The sequence below is a fragment of the Mytilus galloprovincialis genome, chromosome 7, assembly GCF_965363235.1.
Source record: "Mytilus galloprovincialis chromosome 7, xbMytGall1.hap1.1, whole genome shotgun sequence".
NCBI classification, from domain to species: domain Eukaryota; kingdom Metazoa; phylum Mollusca; class Bivalvia; order Mytilida; family Mytilidae; genus Mytilus; species Mytilus galloprovincialis.
In genome coordinates this window covers 48680271-48690549 of record NC_134844.1, presented here as the reverse complement: position 1 = coordinate 48690549, position 10279 = coordinate 48680271, and the positions used below count along the sequence as shown (strand labels likewise).

Genomic DNA, 10279 nt, shown 5'->3' with positions numbered 1-10279 from the left:
TTCCCTCTACTACCTATATAAAGTACGGTGAATCAGATAAGAGATTAGCAATACTTTGGTCAGATAATTAGTAACATGTAGGACTAACCTTGTAAATGCTGCATATTGATGTGTGGAACGAAACGTTACGTAAGTTTTGTTAAACAATTATTTTACGTTTTGTTAATGTCGAATGAGTCAAAGCTAAAGAAAAAAGCTATTTTAATGAAAATATGATCAACAGTTAGTCATAGAATTTTGAATAAAAACATATTGGACATTCATTTTTAAAACAAATCGGTTGAACATTTTTATGTTCCTGTGCAATAACATAGGCTAACTGATTTTTGAATAATACTGATATTGGTATGTACTTATTGTTATTAAGAACACATATGTCTATCATTTAGTATTTAGTAATAATGCGTTCGTTTTGTACTTAAATATCAGGCTTTGATGGTTTTTAACTGTATGTTGTGTCAAGGACCATCAAACATTTTGACAAACAAGTTTGTTGTGATTGCCCGTGAAGGCATTTGCATTGCAACGACAGCTTCACTGTTCAGCTGTTTACAATTTGTACTTTTTTTTTCTCGATCTGAATTTTTAGTTACACCAGCTGATGCAATGGCTTGACACAATGTTTTATATTAAACATAATTACATATATGTTTTGCCGTATTTAGTGTGATTTTATTTTCGGAATTGTTTGCCTCTCTTTTAGATATGTCACACAACTGTCATAGTCCTTAGACTTATTACAGGTATTTCGATTAATAGAAAATTAAAGATTAAACTTGGCTTTATAGCTTGCTTAATTTGAAGATGCATGGCGCATATTGAAAGAAAATGTAGTCAAACCCCTCGTTAATAATCTTTGCATTTGAAAAAAAGTCTTGTGTATATCAAATAATTCAAAATTTTAGTATGACCATTTCAATGATGATTTATATCAACACATACGTTCTTTCTATTGGGCTTATTATACCATCGATTAGGACAACTCTACCAGAAATGGTTTCTTATCTGATTAATCTGCGTTTTATTGGTTTTATATTTTAAGTTCATTGTTCGAAAAACCCTTTTACCATAAATTATTCAATGTCGTATTATAAATCACAAGAAAAGTAATTCGCATTTTACGAAAATTCAATTACACAACATCTAGTCATAAAACGATAAGGACTTACAACGTCGCCTTTCCATTGTCGACTTACTGCTACCTTTTAAAATGTATATACAGTACGGTGAGTCAGATAAAAGGTTAAATATACTTTGGTATTATATAAATAAATATATGTAGCACTTTATATTGATTAGAGGATTTAAACATTACGTAAGATATTTTAATCATCTATTTTACGTATTATCATTTATTTTACGTATTGTTAATGATCGATGATTAATAGCTAAACAAAATTATATTAAACTGAACATGTGATGAACCACAATCATAGAATAATGCAAAGTGATATGCTGATGACATGTGCAACCCCCCTGTTTTCTTTTCTTTTCGTATATACAGTTTTTTATGAGTTTAAGCATTGTCATAAAGCGCAGAAGTTTGGCTAGCTTCAAAATCATATTCAACCCTCCATTTTGTTTTAAAATGTCCTGTACCAAGTAAGCAGTATGACAGTTGTTATCTAACCGCTCGTTTCTATGTATGTTTCATTGTTGTTTGTTTAATTGCACTTCTGTGTACAAATAATTGAACGACATCTTCATACCTGAATACTTTTTTGCATTGCAGGAGGAATACTCTTTACCGACTGCTGTTTTTGATATTAGAAACGGAAACGGAATGGAGTCCAAGAAACCAGAATTGAACGACATATGTCCCGGCTTATTAAATAGGAAATTGAACTTGATGCAAACATCAAATCAATCGTGGATCGATAATCGTAAAAGATCTCTGCAAAATGCGAAAGAAAAAGAACATCCAGTGGTTCATGATGTTGTTGAGATAATGATGATTGTAGTAGATAGTCCATCAAAAAAACGTAGAAACCAGGCGAATAATTTTGAAAAGCTTGAACGTAAGATGAGGCACAACGAGAATCATTTAAATACATTAGCTGACCTTGAAGTATAAAATAGAAATAGCAACTTACCAGAAAAGGCGGCGATCTTCGAAGCGAGAATAGATAAAATCTTGAAAAGCAGTGATCCGAATGACATTATTGAAAAGGCAATTTGTGTCCTTGAACAAGGTTATGCTTCGTTATTTGAAGATTACAACGGCAGCGGAATTGAAGCAGAGCAAATGCTACTAGAATCTTTACAACTAATCAAGGATGAAAAAAAAACTGCTTTAGGAGAGAAGAGAGATGCTCTTTGTCAGGCCTCAAATTACACACTGGATGCACGACGACTTATGTTTCAAGCACTAAACTGTAAAACAAATGACAGTTTCTTTGATAAAAATTCTAGTGTGAAATTGCTCGAAAAAGGGTTGCAAATTCTTTCAAATACTTCTTATCCGAAAGAAAAATACAACGTTTGGAAATTTTACTATGCAATGGCTTACAGTAGAATGCCCGACATTGAAGTAGCCACAAGCAACAAAACATCCATAAGTGAGACAGCTGTTAATCTATTCTGGTCTGTAATTGAGAACTTACCAAAGGACAACGAATGCTTCATTATTTATAGAGCTCGTTCCTATGCGTATATTGGCCATATTCTTGTTTCCACACATAAACCCTTCGATACCTACCCAAGTTACAGCTCATATGAAAATGACAAACAATTTCAAGCCCTTCTTAGTAATCCGCTGTCTTCTTTTCAATGTGCTAATAATGAACTGTCTGATGATGAAGTGGTTTTTAGTCGAGAGGGGATGAGTCTTTGGTTATTGTACAAGTTCGGTCCGGCTAAAAACATCGAATATCTTGAAAAATCTGAAAGACAATTATCGTCTTCCATATTACAAAACCCTTGCCTACGCCGGTTTGATTTTTCGACCAGAATGAAAGTATTTTTGGAAATGTCCTCTTTGGAAGGTTGTCCGCTTGGAAGAATGGAAGATTTATTAAAGAAGGCGTTAGAGGACGGGAAAACGTCAGTAAGGCTAAATTTGAACGCAAGGGATGTATGTAAAGTTGCTGAAATTTGTCAAAGACTTGCGAAGCTTCCGAAATTTTACCGGAATGGACCAGAAGCCGTATACAACAAGGAGTACTTACATGCAGCCCTTGATTACCTTAACCAGTGCTTTAATGCAAAGGGTCAAAATTATTTCACAGCATTCACATTTGGGGCAATATATTTTGATTTAGGAGAATTTAGAACCGCATCAGAATGGCATAAGAGAGCATTCATGATGTCAAATTTTAAGTTCGGAAATGGAAATATCCAACCATTATTATGTTCTATTTTAAGATTGGGAGAAGAATCAATTATGTATGACGAGCTCATTCATGCGTTAACATATATAGCTAGAAAACGAAAGGACGTAGAATTTCTTCGTAAATTAGTACTAAAAGTTCATGGTGATAACTATCTAAGAAAACTTTCAAACTTTTTGATTTTTTTGCAAACCTTCCCACTCACGGCAGAGCAGGTTAAAATAGCGGAGAGTTTGAAAGCTAATTTAATCAAGAAAGGCGTCACACAAGCTGACCAGTCAGGTGACATTCAGTACGTGATATCTACCAACCATGCCGTTGAATATGACGTAAATCCGGAAATTGTGTATCAACGTGTTCAAATAGAGACTAAACCTGTGGATGTTCAACACAACTGGAGATATGATTTCTGTATTATCACGAGTGGAGCTAATACTGGTTGGGTCAAATGCTTTCTACAACATCAGCTTAGCATACCAATGTTCGATAGTGATATGATCTTTACAGGTAGCAATACAATAGTATATTATCGAGCGTATTATTAATCTCAATTCAAATCACAGAAGGTAACAGAATTTTTTTATTTTAACATCCACAAAGCTGGTTATAAGGGTATAGACACGTGCTTGCTTTGATGTTGGTAATGTAGCAAACAAAACTGAATGTATATTTCGAAAATGCAGACGTGCTTACTGGAAATATATGATACATATAAAAAGTGCAATGTAGGTAGCCATACATTATCTATGTTTGCCAAATGACACTTGAAACGACGACTTACTAAGCCATTATTTAATATGAATAAAACTACAATTGCTTTCTCCTAGCAATAGACACTTTTGTGTTTTGTTTATCCTTTAAATTTCTAACCCTTCATAACTCTTCACCATCTGTGCAAGACAAAACATACTTTTACAAGTATTTAAACAAGAAAATCCCTGAATTATTTGTCGTAACGAAATAAAAGAAAAAATACTATACATATTTTGTGGTCAAAAGAAACATTCAAACATATCTTTATGGATCAAAGCAATCAAAATAAGAAGCAAACACACATTTCTGTTTAGTGAGTAAACCTAATGATATATATTTGTAATTTGTTTTAGGTTTTCCTGGTATTGATTATGACTCCTGTTCAACGTTATTGGAGACGACTATGAACGGTATAAAGAAAAGTCGGAAAAGCATACTAGTTCTTTCCAAAGAATTTCTGACAAGAGAATGGTGTCTGTTGAAACAGATAATTCTTGAAACACTACAGAAAACATCGGACTTTTTGTTGATCATTTTACTTGAAAAGTGTGATGTGCCGTCGGAGATAGATGATAAACATCTGTCGTACTTTGATTTCACTGATGAAATGAAGATCCCTTTCGAAATTCAACATTTGAAGTTGGCTTTACTTGAAAACTGATTTTAAAATTAATGACGAAGACACAAACTGTCAGTCGCTCTATTCCTTATGTTATGAATTCTAAAGGCGTCATTGTGATTTTGATATGAAGAAGAGCATTTAAAGTGCTGTTCCTTTGCTTTTTTTGCTGCGCAAATGTTAATCATTTTTTTGTTATGAAGAGAAACCCATTGTTTTTCAATAAGTATTATTCCCATGCATATTTTCATGTTTCCAGATATCTTAATATGATCTGCATGTGAAGTCAATGAGAACGTGTATGCAATTTACCTGAAGGAATCTAAAGATTAATATTAGTTGCTTTCAATATGATTGTTTACTAAGGAATGCATTCATATTTGCAACGCTTAAGATGTTAAAAAAATACTTACACGAAATCTTCTAATCATCAAATGCATCTATTATTTTACATTGTATACTACAAGATTTATTTCACTTGACTTGGCGGGGTTCAACTAGTTCGCTTATTTAATTTGATTTTGCCATGTGATTATGGACTTTCCGAATTAATTTTCCTCTAAGTTTAGTATTTTTGTGATTTTACTTTTCAATATATTTTACTATTTCCTTTGTAACTTTCTGATTTGTCATCCCTGTATCATATAGGCCAGGAGTATCGACAACAACAATTTTGCGGTCAAATCTGTTCTTAAATTGTGTTTTATTTTGCTAATCATCACGTTCATGTTTAGTAGCAAAACAGTCATAATAATGACAGCTTGCTTTTCCCCAAAAAAATGCAAATTTTTTGCACGTTCCTGTATTTACCCCTTTTATGACTTTCATTATGAAGAAAATGTGATTTTAATAGACAATTCTTATAAAATATTTTTAGTCAGGAAGGAACACCCAATATTTATAGTTGATGTGTTCCTCTCGGTTTTAGTTTGTTACCCTAATTTTCAATCGATTTATAACTAGAGAACAGCGGTATACTACTGTTGCCTTTATTTATATAAATAGAGGCTGATAAAAAGTGACATTGCCGTTCCGTCTTAAAGGAAGCTGACACTATTGATTTTCTTTTAATAATTGTTATCATGTTTCATGTATACAAACCTTTGAATGTTGATAGGTGCAAATATCAAAATAATCTGATTAATAGCATCTATACTTACATGAGTGAAGATACAAAATTTGAAGATACATGGATTTAATTGGTTTTTCAAATAGATGGTACATTTACAACTGTGGTCCAACCACAACAGCAATATATTTATGCATCTGACTAGTTTCAGATTCTTATGATATAATGAGGCAAGTTATAATACCAATCTTTTGATATATTTAATCTGAATTCCTTGACCTCTTTCAAAGCCCGGAAAAGTGAAATATTCAGCAGCTCATCCGTACCACTTATTACATAGCAAGTGCACCCTCCCTGAACCTTGTTTGTTGATTTGTAATTAAATAGGACAAAGATATATGATAGATATTATATCAAAATATTATGATATTTGAAATAAACGGATTTTAATAATAACTAGAGAATATTAACCTCACATGTATAATTCTATTGAAGACATGCAGGTAGCTTTCTTTGCAGAAAAGTATGTTTCTTGTATCAATCTTAAAATAGATATATGACCATGATGACACATCGGTTTTTCGTTTTTAATCTGTCGTTTGTTGATGAGGTTCATAAGTGTTTCTCGTTTCTCGTTGTTTAAACATATTATACCGTTTGTTTTCCCCCTTTGAATGGTTTAACAAATGTTATTCGTAGGGCCCTTTATAGATTGCTGTTGGATGTGAGTAAAGGCTCCTTGTTAAAGACCGTACTCAGACCTATATTGATTAAATTTTACAAATTGTGGGATGGATAGTTGTTCTTTTGGCACTCATACCACATTTTCATTTATCTATGAAGTATAGCAAAAGTCATTCTCAACGAGTTGTGATATGAATTTCTGCATACTTTTAAGTTGATGTTAAAGAAATATGTACAAAAAGGCCAATAGTTGACTCAAAATTTTGTTCATATTTACTTCACAATACATACACATAATCACCCTTATAATCAGCCTTACATGGCCTACATGTAGCTAATAAGTATCTCACAAATAAAAGACAAACAACAATTCACGTGAGTAAGAACATTTGCACATGTTGTAATATAAAATTGAAAATGGAGAAGTAAAGACAACAACCAAAGAGTAAAACAAAAAACAAGGCCACCAATTGGTTTTTAAAAGAGCTAATATTTAACAAACCGGAAGGCGGACTTCAGCTGTACCTTTAAAAATAATATATATTATTGTTCAGCGAAAATGGACATCACACTGTACTTTTAAAAAAATGAACCGAAAATAAAACACAACATATAAGACTGGTTATAAAAAATACGAAGATGTGGTATGATTACCAATGAGACAACTGTCCACAAGAGACCAAAATGACACAGAAATTAACAACAATAAGTCACCATTCGGCCTTCAACAATGAGCAAAGCGCATATAAGTTAGCTATAAAAGGCACCAAATATGTAAAACAATTCAAACGAGAAAACTAACGGCCTTATTTATGTACAAAAAATGAACAAAAAACAAGTATGTAACACATAAACAAACGACAACCACTGAATTACAATGGCTAGAGATTCCTGACTTGGAAGAATCGCAAACAATCGATGGGGTTAAATTTGGCGTGTAAGATTCCTGCGTTCCCACTAGTTGTTTATGGCAGTTTCTGTGTATACTAGTATTTGGATTGCAAAACGATATACGCACCATGATTAATATCTTTGTAATCATGTTAATAGCTATAAAAAATCACTTTTAGAAATATTTTTGGAAGAATTAAAAAAAAGTGTTGCAAACTTCACAAATAATGAAATAAGGTCATTTGAGGAATACACAACTAAATCAATCTTGTCTACATTATTGACTGTTCTTGATTTCAAGCATTTATCAATATCAGTTTCAACGGATTTAAAGTTGTTTTTGTATCGGCATTTTTCTGGACAAAACAAAAATGAGTATATTTAATATATAACGAATAAATCCAGTTACAGTTTAGGTTATGAAATGTACCGTATTCCGGTATAAATTTATATTCTGTAGAACTGCTCTACTGTATTTAATATGATTTAATATAAATATATATCTAACTTTATAAACGCCTAAAGAAGTGTACACAACAACTCCAAATACAACTATAAATGTAATCATTTAGAATTATTTCGGATTACAGATATCCTTCGTCTGTCAGATTCTGATTAAGAAATAATTCATGGGGGCTTGAATATATCGTGATTTTACCACGGGTTGGCCCTTTATGACAAATATTTTACCCCTGAGCGATAGCGAGGGGTAAAATATCGGCATAAAGGGACAACCCGTGGTAAAATCTAGATATATTCAAGCCCCCATGAATTATTTCGATTCTGATAGGACACATACGGCAATTCTTTTGGATCGAAGCGCTCTAGGTGTAGGCAAATATTTGCCGTTCCCATAAATAAACGCACTAATAAACTAGCGTAAAAGAACGGAGCAAACTGCATTAGTGACATGCTTAAACTATTTAAAATAATGTATTTAGACAGTTTTGGATGAATTTGAATGATAATTTATTTATATGTCTTATATGATGTACAATAAAGGGCTTTTGCCACATTTTAGCATTAGTTTGTGTATGTTTCCTTGTGATGATTTTCGGATTCACAAGCGTGTATTTTCCCGTAAAATGCTTACATTCTAACGTCATTGTTCTATGACGTCGGGTATCTCATTCATAAAAAAGCGTATGACGTGGGAGTACAATCGGAACAGCACTGGCAATATATTCATATTTTACCACGGGTGTGTACTCAAAGCGTTTGAAGGACGTCATGTTAGAATGTTAAATGAATCACCTTTAAGTCTTCTTAAATTAAACTTTTACTATATCTAACTTTATAGATATACTTTAATGAATATTTTTCCCTAGATATTTAATAAATAATTCAAGGGATACTTAATTGAAGCTGTAGAATGAGTAAATTGTTGACAACAAAAGTGCAATAAAACTTTGATTAATTAAAAGAAAAAAAAGAAAAAAAAAATTAAAAAAAGAAAGAAACCACGATACCTGTACACTATTGTGCGCTTCGATGTGACATAATGCATGACAAGAATATAATATGTTTATTAATTTGAAAGAGACAGAAGAAGTCAGTGCAAAGCGAAGTGCTTCTATTTGTAAAACCCATTTTATTTACAAATCAACGAGGAATTCCAGTTAAGCATGCAATTTAACAGGTCAAATTTTGCTGTCGTACATTATTATATTTACATATAAGTCTAAATATGTATATTTCACATTTTTCTTTTCTTTAAGTTTGGAAATGTGATGAATGTCATAATACAAATTATGTTGCCGACAAGAACTGTGATATATGCAGTGAATAACGTCACGATGACATATCAATCACTACATTGTCGCAGATAACACAGCGTGGCAAGTAAACCAAAGCAGGTATTTTTTAAATTAACGTATATGATATGCAATTAAATAGCTATTTGTAAGCAAAATCACTTCTCTGCACGATCATTAATCGATATATAGAGAATAATACATGGCAAAATCCGTATCCTATGTCGTATCATCCCGAGACATCAATATCAGCCCAAGGGCCTTTAGGCCCGAGGGATGATATTGGTCGAGGGTGATACGGCATGTGATACGGATTTTGCCATGTATTATACACTTTATCATATATTTCAACAGAAGAGAATTATATTATATGAACTGTTTTTTGATCCATAGCACTGGGTTACCTTCAGTTCTACTTTTGTCTTGTTTCAAAGGCCTTAAAAGAACTGATCAATTATCCGAAGCACCTGGGTAACCTTACAATTTGCGTGCTGTTGATTTAAAAATATTTTGTTTATTATTGTATTAATATTTGTGTGTTTTGTATTTTTCATAGTTGCATTTAGTGTGCCAAAAAATATGAAAACTTGACGTTCGTGACGTCACATACAATATGAAAACTCGACGTTCGTGACGTCACATACTAAACAATGACGTCATTCAAAAAATTTACCTATTTTGAGGGAAATTTTTCTTAAGCAAAAAAAAACCCAAAACTGACTTTATGTAAAAAAAAAAAAAAAAAAAAAAGTAGGGGTGTGATAAAGGGTATGCGATAAAGGGTAAGGGTGTGATAAAGGGTATGCGATAAAGGGTGCGCATCAAAGTTGCGCGCTATGGATTAAACAGCAGGCTATTTATCACATATGCAAAACTACTGTATTTACTACTAAACATATGATAAATCTATATAGCTATCAGATTAAGCAGTAATCGAAGATAATGCAAAATCCTGGAGGCAGTCTTATCGTTACATACTTAATATGTCGTCTTTTAATGCCTTTGTTTACATGACATATCAAATAAGGCGGAATACGGGGCATAAGTAAAATTGTTGACACGTCTTTAAAAGACAAATGTTTAAGAGATTGAATATGAGTAAGACGATACAAAAGAAACTATCCACATTACAATTTAAAACAGACTCCCTACAAACCCCATTGACTGAAATCACGACAAA

General features: G+C 32.4%; 1 long non-coding RNA gene across 1 annotated transcript; it reads left to right on the top strand.

Annotated features, from left to right (window-relative positions):
* On the top strand, window positions 1-6226 carry LOC143083156 (uncharacterized). Its single transcript, XR_012980573.1, has 3 exons — window positions 1-129; window positions 1733-3836; window positions 4436-6226. It is a non-coding gene; the product is annotated as an uncharacterized LOC143083156 (long non-coding RNA).
* Window positions 6227-10279: the final 4053 nt, after the last annotated feature.